Source organism: Mycetomoellerius zeteki, unplaced genomic scaffold (genome assembly GCF_001594055.1).
Source record: "Mycetomoellerius zeteki isolate Tzet28-1 unplaced genomic scaffold, Tzet1.0 scaffold64, whole genome shotgun sequence".
NCBI lineage: Eukaryota > Metazoa > Arthropoda > Insecta > Hymenoptera > Formicidae > Mycetomoellerius > Mycetomoellerius zeteki.
Window position 1 is genome coordinate 401,462 of NW_017257654.1, and position 14,265 is coordinate 415,726.

Below are 14,265 nucleotides of genomic sequence, written 5' to 3' on the forward strand. Positions count from 1 at the left end.
GAATTTTTTAAGATAAAACGGAAGCGAGTAATGACGGTCAGTTATGTTTTTATGATTGCGTTAGACCATAAAAAAAATCAAAGGGTATAATTTTCAAGGAAATACAAACTAAATTTCGTAAAATTTAATGCGTTTTTATTCTTTCGTTTCCTGTATTTATGACGGTCTTATGACAGTCATATGTTGTTGAAGACAATGGTGAAAATAAATATTTTTGGAAACGCTTCAAATTTTCTTACAAATACCTACAAGAATTCTTCGAGTCGGTTTATCCGGTGGACCTTTTCAAGAGACTGTCTTACCGAGTAATAGTAAGCGATCCGATCGACGGTTGTTTGCAGCTGATAAATTAAAAAAAAGATTTACGTGTCTTTGTCAAATAAGACATTTGGCAAATTATCGAAAAAATAATTTGAAGAGATAGATTTCATTATTTAATATATACATGTACTATCATCTTTTTATTATCTTAACATAAAATACAAAAGTAATAAATTTCTTTGTCTTGTTAAAAATATTTAAAGATCCAGCGAAGATTATACATATATATTACGGATTCTTTAAGGAGAGAGCTTGACACATCATGTTACGCGCGAATGTATGTAATCGATAAAATAATATAACATGTAGAAACACGATGCAAGATAATGTAATATATATATATTGCATCTACACGGGTAATAGAATGTTATTCTCTTGACAACAGCTTGTTTTACATAAATATTCGACTCTCGAAACAATAGGATGCCATGGGTAGTATTTACCGAAATAACATGGAAGCATAAGCGTTATGGACTCATCCATACAAACAGCCGTTGAATGGGCGTTTCTCAACCAAACGTAGAGACAATGGAGGTATGATCATATACCGAGCATGATGCCAGACTCGCTTCTATAAGCTTTTTGTGTAGATATATTTTTGGTACGTATATACAACACTATGTATGTACGTCGATTGCATCTTATGCGCGACTGTAATCGATCACATCAAATCAATTTCGTAATTTTAAATCAATATATATTATTAAATATATTATATATTGATTTAAAATTATGTAATAATATATAATATATATTATTAAAGTTTTAAAATATGCGTATGTATGTAATATTAATTGATTAGACACGAGATAATTAATTAAAATTTTTATTTTTATTTTAATAATCAGACTACATTTTTTAAATTTAGTTTACAGTAAATTTGTTTTATTAAACGAGTAATTCATATTTTGATGAAGAAATTTTGTGTAATATAAGAAAAATATTTGCGTGAAAGGTGTGTGTTATAAATGTAGAATGCAGGGCGCTCTTTTTTCAGTAAAGCGTATTCGTGTTTTCCATTGCATCTGAGAGAAAGAAAGGACTCTAGCACAATGGTCTACGTAATTAAGGGTCAAAAGTTTTTAGCTTCGTTAATTACGCGAACACTTTAAATGACGCTATTATCATTCCAGGAATGCTGCTAGCAAAACATTATACGTAATATAATTTCATTTCTTCTTTTTCCTTTCTTACACTAACATCTATTAATAATAAAAACAAAAAATTCACCACTTTAATTATGTATTTATTTACAAAATGTATGTTATTTAATAAACGCAGTTTATTTCAAAAAATGAAAAATTATTTAATATTTTATTTTTAAAAATAAAAAATCGATTAGATAAATAATAATTAACTTTTAAAATTATTCATTGATTTTGTAAGTTTCCAAAAGTTAATATTTCTCAATAGATAAATTAGAATCATTCGATACTTCAAAGCATGAAGTCGATGTTTCGATGCAATGCGACAGATGGCACCACATGTACATGTATATGTAATTGTAATCTGTAACTAATGTAATTGTAATCTGTAATTACTGTAAAATGGCTGTATATACCTATGTGTTAAGCCAATAAACCAAATTATCTATCTATCTAATTGTAATCTTATTTTACATTTAATGTTAAAGTAAATTTAAAAAATAAAAAATATTATAAATATTTAGTAATTGTATATACTCTTAAGCAGTTATGAATTACACATTAAAAACGGAACAGAAGAATGTTAATCACTAAAAGTCAACTAATTTATTTATAAAATATAATACAGTATAAAAAAAAAATACAATAAACACACATCATTAATTTTATCTTTGAAGCATAAATAAAATTTAATCGAGACACTATTTGACGCCAGCGACGAAAAAGAAAAAGATAATCGCGTCCAATTAACGCTGCGACAAATCGATTCGCCAAAGAATCTATGGTGCGCAATCTCTAACAATCACAAAAAATTTGGACGCAAGATCAACTCACAATCCACCAAATGGAATCGGTTACGTGGTAGAATTGCCATCCCGAGCGAGTACCGGCTAGATTCCCGGAATAGTCCTCCGTCGAGAGTCCTGTGGCAAAACGGAAATCAACGCGAATGCGATCGAGTGCGGAGGTATCGAGCACGTTTACCTCCAACGTTAAGCTATGCCGACTAACCGAGCATAAGTTTCGGCCGTTTCCTTTCCGATCCTGCCTGCGTTCCTCCAGCTCGGCTTTTCCTCCTCCTTCGACGGGGAGAGTTATGAGTTATAGCGGGTTATAGTTTTACGAGACCCGAGCCAAGAGACGACGATTGTCGGAACGGAAGGGGGTTGCTGCCTTCGCATTCGGACCATTAGTCCGGTATGGCAATTCGTCAAATCGGGAGAAATGTAGTATCAATAACGTACCGCAGCTGCTGCCATCGAAGCATGCATTTCCCTGACGCGCAAATTGTCGGCGCCGATGCCTTTTCGAACGGACGCGAGCGACAATCGTTTCCGATTTCGCCCACTCTTGCTGCCGTCACCCCGTGCTGTTGCCACCCTCGTTACTCCTCTTTTTCTCTCCCTTTAACTAAGTTACCTGCTGTTTTTATTCGGCGTCAATCGCTTTTCCAAAAGCACGCTTTTTTTCCGTCAACCAGTCCGTCGATTCATCGCCGGCACAGATAGCACCGTGCTAATGGCTAGATTATCTTCTGCAAGTGAATTTAATCTGCGCTGCTTCGATTCTAAGATAAATTCTCCCAGATGGAGGATAAAAATAGAAATTTCCACATGTATTAATCGCGCGAAGTCTAGAGTGGAAAATGCTATTATTTAAATTGTAACATAGCAACAACAAATTAGATCTCTGTAATAGAACTAGAATCTTATTATTTCAGCATACATGCTAAGAAGGGGTGTAATTTACAATTTCTCTTAAATCTCACACATCCATCCATATACCTTATAATTAGCTACAAACTCCACTATAAACGTTACTATTATTTATTCTTGAACAACCTACATTCGTTTCTTATCCTTTATATCCTAAACATCACATATTCCCAAGTAGCAACATTGCTGCAATATTGCTGGAATGTTCCGTATACGAAAAAAAAGGATTAACAATAGGAGTTAATGTATAGCTGTGATAGCTAAAATGTGTCCTTAAAATAGAAACAGCTAATGCCGTTGATGTCCAAATTAAATTTATTAGCTATTTGCACTCATGTACCGCAGAAACAAATTTTTACTGCTAAAGACATATTATGAAGCATTTTCCGTAATGTATGTACATGAGTAAGGAATTTAGGTACGCCTAATCTTTTTAACTGCTTATATAATACTAATAATACTTTTAATTTCAGTCAAAGTTTCATGCCACAGTGAATGTTTTTTATTTGTAATAGCCAAAGCTTAACAATGACACTAAGGCGATAGCTATCTATAGATAGTATATACATATATATGGTACAGTAGTTATTTATAGACAGTATATATATATATGTATAGATAATATATATAGTAGCTATCTATAGATAGTATACTATTTAGATTTCATACATTTTACTCTAATTTACCTTGATACACATTTAGTTAATTATTGCACAATTTCACGCAACACCCCAAGTTTTCTTTCATCCACGTATATCCAGATGTACCTCTCCTGATATGTATAGATTTTCTGTTTAATAATATATCTCTGGAATTTAAAGATTAAGGATTTTAATTGCAGCATTCTACGTATTCTGACTCTTGACCCAGAATTTTCCCGGTTTCTTCTCACAACTGACCCCGTCATGTTGGCGTTAATTTCCCGCGGTTTTCATTCTCTAAATCGTATTCGACGGAATTCCATGCTCTGCGATGTGTGCGATGTTTGCGGATAAATCGTCGTTTCGACCCCCTATCTGCCTCCACGTTTTTCCGTCCCCTCTTTCTTCTCCTGCCGATTCTATTCCTTTTCCTCTCGCTTCCTCCGGGCATTCCGCGCTAAATAATAAATACGAGAGGGTTCTTCGGGAATACCCCGAGGGTGCCATTAGCGGGGTACAGGCCCGCGCCCTCGGACTTACCCTCTCGCACACTTCGAAACCCATCCTCCACTCGTCCCGTCGTCTTCGGCTTCTTCCATGACTCGAAACGCGAATCTAATACACTTAGAGGCGAGACGCGCGGCGCGCTATGGAAAAAGGGCGAGGGTCTCAGCGATCGCTTTATGGAGACAGCCGCCTTTCTTTCTTCTCTATGTTCCTTTTTTCTACTTTTTTGAACTCTTCGAGTGAGCGTCGAATCAATGACTGGCTTGAAATTTATGAAAAGGATCGAAAGATCATCCAGCTCGCCGGGGACAGTAAACGGGAAGAGTTAAGGAGAGACGCTTCTAATGTTTGGGATATTAATGGAGGTGCTTCTCATGTCTTGCACGTTGTAAATTTTCGTGTTACGAGCCTTTACACTTCGATCGAATTTAGTTAGAGACGGTCATAATTTTCTTTGTTTACAAGACATCTATAAAAATAAGTTCGTGTCTCAGCAAACAAGCTGACGTTACTTTGATGGTCAAGAGGTCAAAATGATGATAAATCATATTAGCTTGTTTGCTGAGATATAAGATATCTAATATCAAGATAACAAGATTTCTTACAATTGCAAACAAATGATAATGTTGTAAAAATCGTATTTTTGTACTTTTTGCTCATATAAAGATATCTTTTTGAGAGCTACAATTTCGATATTCGTTATCGTGCAATCGGCGGTTAAGTTCCAAAATCTAGAATTTACTCTCGATTAAACTACCATCGATCTCACGATATCTCGATAAAGAGGGGAAGAACTGCGCTATCGAATAGAAAACTTCCAATCAGCGTGGAGATCTTTTTTTTTGGACTTTTTTCTCGACCCAGATCAGCTTCCCGAATTCGATGCAAAGAAACATTGTGGAACTGCTCCGGAAATCTGTACAGGACTTCCAGCAAATCTAATAGAGCTCGCTGGAAAACGTCCACCGTTCGCTCTAGTCGGTGAAACGGTTAATCGAGACCATTGCGGACAACAGAGGTTCTCAAATACTTCTGATACTTTCGGAATATTGCGATATTAGACTCTGGAATAATTAACTTCTTTGATCTCTCGATAATTCCCGATACACAATATACGTGTACCACCAATTCGCTCTCACAACTATAAACATTACATACAAAAATAATGATTGAGTCTTTTAATAGAAAAAAAAAAACAATTACGTGAATTGATTCTCTAAATACATATATATGACGTTTTCAATTGATATTTATATTATAAAAAATTGTGTTATATAACGTGTAAAATGGATTGCTTTTTTCTTTTACGGAGAATTGCCTAGAAACACAAATTGTTAATCGGCATTGCAAAATTGTACAACGTAATTGCCTCTCTTTGTTCCAGGTATATTTATATAATTGAATGTTAAAAAATTTTTGAGAATATTTCAATTCCTAAACTAATTATTTGTCCACTCGTAAGGAAATAATATTTTTTACTTTCCAGATAAACGTATTTTCTTGGCTATTCGAAAGCAGAAATTTGTTATACCGAGAGATGCATCAAGGTGCACGCAGCAGCTCTGGAAATGCGTGGCGGTGCGAGGGGTAAGTATCAATAATTGAGCACCATGGGGGTGGCTTCGCTTGGCCATTTAGCGGTCGAACGAGGGGGATCGTCCGCGGCGGGTGCCTATGGTACGGGGATATCGGTGGATGTATCGCACGGCGAGGCCTGCTATCGACATGTCGACGATGCCAGACCGGAGCTGTATATTCTACGATATAGGAAACTATCCTAGCCGCGATCATGATACGCGAAAATACCATCTGTCATTCGGGGATGCGTGCCGGGTACCTCCTCTCTCGCCCTGCTGAGGTTTTTGGTCCTCTTGCCTCTTTCCAGATTTGTAGTCTTTGAATTTTTTTCGCGTTCTCTTTCCGTGACTTCCTTGTATCGAAAAACCTTGTAATTGAAAGTTTAATTTATATATTGCAATTATGACAGAACAATCAAGAGAAAACACAAATAAGCGAACAGAATATATTCGATCAAAGTGGAGCTTGATGCCTAGTAATATCTTTGTTGATTTTTACAATTTCCGTGCAAACTGTACGCTCCGATTGTTTGTCAGTTTTAAAACAATCCTAAACTGAAGCTGCGCTAAGAAAAAATTTTGATATATGTAAGTATGATTGTTCCAAAAAATATATATGACTGTAAATTGTAGTTAAATTATAGTAATTAAAACCATTTTTATAATACTAATAACTATAATTTATAGTCAGTATCAACTATATATATTTGTTGATAGAACTATATATAGTTATTACTAATATTAAAACAGTAATGACCATAATTAAATTATAATTATATTATAATTATAGTCACAAATACCAACAACTTTTCTCTTAATGTGAATACGTAGGTAATGTCACAAATGTTAAATTAATAAGCAATTTAATAATACTGATGCTAGTAAACATCTTAAAACATTGTAAAGAATTTCAGAAGAAAGAGAAATAGAGAAAGACTAGAGAAATATTGGTAATTTATATATGGTATATTTGAATCTTAAATTATATATTAACTTAAATATATTTTTTTGTTTGAAAGATTTTAATCATTTAAAATCATCCTGTATGTTTTATATCACTTATCCAGTTAATGTAGCTTCGAATTTTTCATTGACTTCATTTATTATAGTTAAAGTGCAAACATGTATCGCAAATTATAGCGATTCACTTCGGTGACGTAACGCGTAATAGATAATTACATTTAAAATGCATTGGTACTTTCACAGTCGAGCTGAGTGAGAGAAATTACTTTGACGCCGCTAAGCTCCAAAAATGTTTTCTTAAATAGCGTGACCGTAAGACCCAATTAATCCGGATTCTGGAACAATGTGGGATTTGAAACAATTGGCTGCGAACGAACGAGTATCGGGACCGAGTTGCTATCCGGAAACCGTGAATAATCGTGACCCATAGTCGGATTCACTTTCCAATTAAAGGTCCCGATTTGCATTCGACTCCAATGCCGTTGATCGGAACGCGCGACCGAATAGGGGTCGACGACCGAGCAGCGCCATCGAAAGTAGCGAATAACGAGAATGGCGATAAATCGATCGAACGTGTCAAACAATATGTCCTTATCATGGCTTGAATATCTCGAATATTGTGCGGTATTGCGCGTGCGGATCGCAGTTACATCTCAGTTAACAAAACGTCGGTGTGACATAGATTAAATCGCTATCATTAATTCAACATTTTTTATTGTATATTTTTCAAATAAAGATAAAATATTTTTAAAAATTATTTATTGTTTATATATAATTATTTATCAATTTATTTAAACTTTATAAAGATTTATTGAAATAATTTCAAGATTCTTGAGATAACTATTGATTTATGAAACTTTAAGAAAATTATTAAATTAACATTATAACATTTTTTTTTACGAATGAAATAATTGACCTAATCGAAATAATATTCATATATCTTGATAAAATAAATTAAATTTATTAAATAATACAATTAAATTAATAAATATGAATATTTTATATATTTTTGAAATAAATTAATTATATATATTTATAATTAACAAAATATAAAATATAACAAAATAGTAATAATTCAGTAATTTAGTAATTAGCTGAAAACTTTTTGATAATATTTCAAAAAGATTGCAGATTCTTTCTGTAACATTTTATCAATCTTTCAACAAGGTTTCATGTGCAAGAATCTCGGACATTTTGTTATTCTAAAGCTGTCTCAGAAATGTTGCAGACATATTTCGCAATTTTTATGAGATGTTTCACTTTTTAGTTGACATATTTCTGAAATATTTCTGAAAACTTTCGGTGCTGTATGGGACATAATAATTTGATAAAATATTTAATGTAACAAAAGACAATAATCTTTATTAAATACCTACTCTATAAACATATTTTTTATGTAAATAGCATTAATAATTCTTATAAATTTTACGATGCATAAAATGAAGTTTTCTCCTTCGTTGTACACATTGCATATTAACTATGAAACACTCGTTCGACATAGTAACGAATTTTTAATTAAGTATAGTCATGTTCAATAATTACAGCGGATCTATATCTCCCTGATTTGCATTTAGTTACGAATGTATCCGGAGAAGGAACGCGCGTTTAAATTAATCTGATTCATTCCGTTTTTCGCGCCACGCCGTGCCGCGCGCGAAAAAGATTGGGGGGGGGGAGGTGAGGCTCGGTACGCTGAACGGCACAGCCATAACGGCATTAACGGCGCGTTCATTCCGATTCGGTCAAGTGTAGGGATGGAACGTCGTTCTGGCTGCCGAGATACATCGTGCGAGCCGCGCGAGCCTGGTCAAAGTCACGCGGATGCCGAACGAGACGCACATAAACACTAACCGCCGAGAGAGCACAAGTAACAATTGATCTGTTCGACTTGCTTACACTTTTTAGGCTGCGGTCGGAAACATCACCCGAGTGCCGCCGTGTATTGTTTTATCCTTGTTGTTCACCCAATGTTGAATAAAGATAAGATGGTATAGCCTTACACCCAGCATCTTCGCTTTCTTTCTCTTCAGCGCCAAATATCTATCTATCTCATTTTAAGTGTAAAAAGTGTAAAAAAAGTGTAAGCAAGTCGAACAGAGCTAATAGTACGCAGTACACAATATTCGTGTCGCCACGACATTCGACACGCTGAGCTACACCGTCGCCATGCATAAAGCGATTCCTTAAGTTGATTCTACAATGAGTTGTTATATATATAGTCGGAAATCTTAATCATTTTTAAGGAGCGAACGTAGTTCTTTAGAAATATGCTCGAAAGCGAGGTTAGTCAGATTCCTTTAATTTATTCAGCCTCGGAATTAGTTTTGTTTTCGTAAGGTTGTCTCGTGAGAGAGATAGAGAGAGGGAGAGAAAGAGTGAGGGGAGGGGGGTTAATTTCTGTTCGTGAGATAATAGTAAATTTTTGGGAGGGAAAGAATCTCTTCGTAGTTACGAAAAATAATGCTAAGGATGCGTTCCATTAAATATTGCGATATTCGTGAGTATCATTTCATTCTTGTTTATCAAATGTTAAATAAGGATGAAATGATGCATGCGAGCCACGAGCATTGCGAACGTTAAATAGAACGCACCCCAAGGAGACAAAATAATTTACAATTAGTCGCGATCAATTTTAATCACGCATTCCTATAGCGATTCATTTATTGTATCACGATATAAATAATGATAAGTACGTTGCAATGCACGCTGCTAATCATGTTTCATTAAAATTTCAAAATACTTCAATCGATGTACTTATAGTCCGTTATATTTCCGGTGAGGAAACGGTAATTTACTTAATTAGTAATTTGACTAACAATAAGTACAAAGAATCAATATTAATATATCATAATCAATGTTAATGCTAATAAATTAATGTTATGATTAATATTAATAATTTAGTTTAATTTGTTAGCATTTTATTCAAAATTTAATTCTTTTCACAAAAAAAAGATGTAGTAATTTTTATAAATTTTGTGTGACATTAAAATTCTGTTTTATTTTTATATGACTTATTTACAAATGAAATATTTGACATCGTTTTAAATGTAATGTATACATCGGAATTTTATATTTACATATATCGATTATTAGTTTTCTTTTTTAATTATATTTTTTTTTTAATAATATTGCAAATATTACACAAAATATTATAATGATAATATATGATAATTCTTTCTCTATGCATACATTACTATTATTATTAACAATTTAATTGTAATATATGTCAATATTAATAATTTCGTTGAACTAAATACAATTTTTTATATAAAATAAAAATAAATTACGATATCATGACAGCTATCGGATACATTTAATATTTGTAATACAAATATAATATAATAGTAATGTATTTAATATTAATTATATTAATATTAATTATATTAATATTAATCAAATTTAATAATATTAAACATTATAACGATAATTAAATATAGATATTAACGCACACATACATATTTTTTAATGAATTAATCAAATTTTTTAAAAATTTGAAATATTTAGGTTAATATCTTTCAATAAAAATGTTACAAAAACGTGAGTAATTGTACTGAACTGAAGTGAAAAATAGTGAATCTTATGTATGTATATGTAACTTTTAAAGTCGACGAATATAGATGTAGTACTACAGAATCCAATTCGGGTTTTTTTTTTATAAAATTCATTAGAAAGTAAATTTAATGTTATGCCTACTCAACTATTACAATCATTATAATTCGACAATACAGTTTATCATGCAATAATAGTTTATTTTTTAGTTTTCTTAAACTTAAAATTTTATTTTAGTCATATTTTTTTTACGAGAATTAAAGTTTTAAGCTTTTAATAATTCTGTAACCTGGTTTTGATTCTTTAAAAATAAGAATTTGGAACAAAATTCAGAAATAAGCTTTTTGATCAGATTACAAGTTAAAATATTCTCTTATTATTTTAGAAATATAGAAATATCTCATATATCTCAAATAGAAATATAGAAATATCTCATATCTCAAATAGAAACATTTTATTTATTTAACAAATTTGTATCATAATGATGATCAGTATCTTATAAGATTAATAATATCAATTATTTGTTGTTTTAGATGCAGATACGCTTCCTATGAATCTGGCAGCTGCAGTACCGAAAGATCCGGTTCGGGCCAAGCAGGATTGGCTCGAAGGTTGGTTTTATCTTTATTTTAGCATTTAACTTGATTTTACAATTTAATAATTTTAAGATATACGTCTTTTATAGACCTTAATTACTGTAAATAATTATTTATATTAATACACTAAATATATCAAAAAATACTATATATATGCATAATATAAAATATACACATTTCTCTGCATAATGAATCGATAGATATAGTTTTGTTTTAATAATTCACATATTTAAAAAATATCTTTTGCAAATTTTTAAAATTACTATTTATAGTTCAATTAATTAATTCGTAATATTTTACAATAATTCCAAAACTTGCGAATATACATATTGTATTTGATTATTATATAAAAGAAAACTTATACTTATTTGTTTAATTTAAAACTAATTCACAATATTATATTTTTATTATAGACTTGAATATGAGACGTAGCCAACCCTGATTTGGTGGTATCGGTGAGTAAAATTTAGATGATAGTTTTTTCCCACCGAAATAGCTTCTGAAATCAGTGTGATTCATTTTGCATATAGATTTTTACATGTAGTTCTGTATTTTTGTATAAAAAGTGTCGACTGTAAAAAAAATATGTCATCGAAAAAGATAGAAAATTCATGAAGTTAAATTCATAAAAAATGTTGTAAGTCTAATTTTTATACGATTAAATCTATTAGTTGGTGTGGATTTTTAACAGATTTAATTTAAATTGTAAGTATATTGTGATAAGAAATTATTTTCTATTATGATTCTTAAATTCTGATTTTTTTCTACAAATTTTGATTCTGTCGTTTTTGTCAAACAATATTTGCAAAGAAATCGTGAAATTAAGTCTCGCTATCATTTTGAGGCAAAGTGACCTTTGCAGAAATATTTCGAAGCAATATAATATATAATCTTTATAAAAATATTGTGAAACAACAAAAGAGAATTTGTATGTACATTGTCTTATTCTGCAATAAAATATGCTCTAAATTCAGTTTATAAATATTTTATGATAGATTATTATTAAAAAAAATTACTAACTTTACGTCATAAATGTCTTCAATAAATTTTCAAATTAAATTGTTAATTTTGTATCGCAAATGCGTATTATTTATGAAGTGATGTAAAGTACATTGGGCATATAAAACTCTTTAACATTTTACACTATAACTATAATTAATAAATCCAATCATATCAGTAAATACACGTTAATTATTAAAGTGAATTATTAAACTATTTATTCGTTAAACTATATGTTCGTTAAAATTGTAGTCCAGTGTTAAATTTCTTGTGTCGTGAGTGTATTACATGAAAGAGAGTGAAATGTAAGCAATGAAGGACGATGGAGAGATGCTCCAGGCTCCAGAACCACTACCGGATACTGTTGCAAACGTAATTGCAGCGGAAGATACATCGATGGACGACGAGGGATGTCGCAAATTGATGAGTGCTGAATTACAATTTTTGACAATTAATCTGTTTTCTTTAGTTACGTCTTTTTGTGTAGTTTATTGCAATTTATATATTATTTTTATCACGTCAATAACCAAATATTATTATTATAAAATTAATATTATTGTTCTCGTAGGCTTGAGATAAAATTATTTTTTACGACCCTTTTTTTTCATAATAATTGAAATGCAAAGTGTAATGTAATATAAAATCTACAATTTTAAAGAGATATAAAAATATTTTTTCTCTTGTACTAATATTAGATGTATATATTAATTTATAGATACTAATACATATACAGGGTGTTTCCAAATTAAATCGCAAAACTTCGGGAGCGTGTAGAGGAGTAAAAAACTAAGAAAAAAAGTCCTATAGACATATGCTCGTTTTTGCTCCGTTTCAGAGAAATCGAAAAAAAATGTTTACATTTCTTGCCATATCTAGCACCGACATATTTGATTACATTTTCCACTTTCTGTTATGAATTTGTCAGTCGCTCTTTGAAAGCCTTTAACAGTAGATGAATTTTGTCTTTTGCAATATGCCGCGTACGTATTCTAATAGTGAATATGCTGATATGGTTTTTGTATACGGTTTCTGCAACGGTAATGCTTTAAAGGCGGTGCGAGAATATGCACGACGATTTCCAAACAGAAGAGTGCCAAACCGAAGAGTGTTTATGTTGACATTTAATAGATTGCGAGAGACTGGAACATTTTCAATTCGACAAGAAAACAACCGATTTCAAGCAGCGTTAATTTTGTATTTAGAACAGAATCAATAAAAACTAGCGTAGCTAAAAGAAACAGATTCTATTGCATGTCTAGATTGTGTATATAGTAATATTTGCAATAATCACACTGATTTCCAACGGAAGAAATAAAGATAATGATGCATAACTATTAATCTCTATGATGTTTATATATAAATGGGTGAACTACAATACATGTACAGAATTTAACTTCACGACGACGTTTCGCGTTTCGCTTTAACCCCTATTAGTGGCCCCAAACTGTAGTACGAAGCTTTCGAGTAGCTCGAAAAACCTAATGTTATGTAAAAATGTTGCTACCCCTTACTGGCTCTCCGTGCGTATATTAATGCACGCCGAAGAAGAGCGAAACGGGCAAGCGTAGGCGCGGGAGAGGAGACATCGAACCACGAGCAGATGCTCCTGCCGGAATATCTAAATAAATCCAACCCGCCCTTAAAATCCCAGAGTCGAATAAGTAATAACATCCACCGACTACACGGCTGTGTCTCATCCTTCCTCTGGTTTTGATTCTCTCTCTCTCTCTCTCTCTCTCTCTGTTCTTTTCTCGGTTGTTTCTCGTTCTCTTTTTCTCTCATCCCTGCCTTGCCTATTTTGCCTGCATAAGCGAGCACGTCCGATTTCGAGACTTTAATTGGCCGGAGGGAATTCCGCCGCGTGGCCTTACTTTACGAGGAAACTTTCGAGATATTTTGAGCCAAGCCGGGTCGGGGCAGAAGGGAATACGCTGCATACACTCTTTTTCCTGTTAGATGGGAGAGTAAGTCGGCGAGATTGAGTCGGCGTGGCCGCCGCGGGTTTGAAAGATTTGGCTTTTATCGCACGGATACATATGAAACGTTTGCATTTTATGAAAATCTTAGAGACAACATGTACACTCGACGTACTACTCCTTTCTTTTTTCTTTAAGCTTTGGAATTGCGTCATGAATGTATGTTCTATTAAGGACTATGCGAAATTATGATATAATCTTACTTTGTTGCAACTTTCGATTTTTCAAAGTATTTTAAATGCAAAATGAGTTAAATGTTACATAATCTAGCTAAAT